General features: G+C 30.5%; 1 long non-coding RNA gene across 1 annotated transcript; it reads right to left on the reverse strand.

Moving 5' to 3' along the window:
- Nucleotides 1-378: 378 nt before the first annotated feature.
- Nucleotides 379-957, reverse strand: LOC108727885 (uncharacterized). Its single transcript, XR_001936865.1, has 3 exons — nucleotides 923-957; nucleotides 696-855; nucleotides 379-438 (listed from the first exon to the last, which is right to left on the reverse strand). It is a non-coding gene; the product is annotated as an uncharacterized lncRNA (long non-coding RNA).
- Between the last annotated feature and the right edge of the window lie 634 nt (nucleotides 958-1,591).

A 1,591-nucleotide genomic window follows, 5' to 3' on the forward strand; every position in this document is an offset into this window, starting at 1 on the left:
AAGAAATCAAGACGTATAATATATCATAGTCCGTAAACTTGAACAGTAGAATTCATAATATTACATGCTTCGACACTTCTTGATTGAGCTAGCTATCTACAGATATTCGAATAAATACAGTAATGTTGGAAAAAAAGAAACGCAGTAATATAAAAAAATAATAGCATAATCTATTCATGCTATCATAATTCATTCATGCTATTAAGCCCCAGACACAATACGAGAGAATAGTGATAGAAATAACACGATTTGAATGTATCAGAAATCAGATACACCGAAATATAGTTTCTGGTAGATTGAAATCGTGTTATTTTTATCACTATCACTATTCCCTCTCATTGTGTCTAGGGCTCTTCTTTATTCTTTTATATTACTGAGTCATCTTTTTTCATATTATTGCGTTCATTATTGTATTCGAATATCTGAAGATGGCTCAATCTAGAAACTAATACATGTAATATTATGTATTATATTGTTTAAATTTAATTACGGATTATAATATTATTCATCTTGATATCTCTTATGTTATGACTTCTATAACTGACTCTTACGTGGCCCTTTTATTCTCTCTCTCTCTCTCTCTCTCTCTCTCTCTCTCTCTCTCTCTCTACATTGTTTTTTTATATTAAAAGTCGTTTATTCTTGGTAATTTATTATGTATTTTTTAAATTTTGATATTAAATATAAACACTAACCTATGATTACTGAAGAAATGGAAAGTGATTTAAAAACTTTTTTCTTTCTTTTGCCTTCCCAGGAGTACTCCATGCCTAAGGAATTTTCAAATAATCGATACATGACCCGCTTCACAACCTCCTTTGCGGTTGGCCCGCCAATTTTGCTCAATTCTACTACCTGTGAAAAAAGAAAGTTTAGAGTTTTGTAGACACGTCATAACATTTCCGCGAAATTACTAAAGTACCAAGTTCTGTCTGTTTTGTTCGGTTTGTAACCACTACTTGAATTAATCCTTCCGAATTCATAGGAAGTAACTTTAATATTGGTATTGGCTCACATGACAAGCTTGTGGGTTTTACAATCGTGTTTGAAACACTTTTCATCAATGAAGAAATTGACTCAGAAATTGCATCAACTTTTATATGCAGGAGATTTATGTCTTTCAGACATTGATTTTGATTTTCTGTAATCAAATGAAACAAACCATTCAAGCATCGCAATCAAGTAAAAATAAATATATTGTACAAGAAAATTTTGGACCTTTGAATTGGAGGAATTGTACTCTCATTGTCTTCTCTTTTTCGTATTCTGATACAGCCTTATTAATTTCAACAGAACGAACAGAATTTTTGTGTATGAACAGTTTTTTTTGCTTCCATGTGTTTCTTCTTTGTAGTAGCTTAAATAATAGTATAAATAATAATTTAATTAATATACTAGACTTATTAATAGCGTACGAATAAATTTAGATACATTATAGTATTACCAACAAATTTATCAAATTGAACTGGATATTCATTCGAATCATCGGTAGATGATATTTCAGTGTCACTGCTATTAGAGGTGACTTGTAACTTTCCAGTTTTCTTCGACATTTGGGGGTTGCTTTTATTCTTTCTTGCAACCAGTGATT

Source organism: Mycetomoellerius zeteki, unplaced genomic scaffold, assembly GCF_001594055.1.
Source record: "Mycetomoellerius zeteki isolate Tzet28-1 unplaced genomic scaffold, Tzet1.0 scaffold56, whole genome shotgun sequence".
NCBI classification, from domain to species: domain Eukaryota; kingdom Metazoa; phylum Arthropoda; class Insecta; order Hymenoptera; family Formicidae; genus Mycetomoellerius; species Mycetomoellerius zeteki.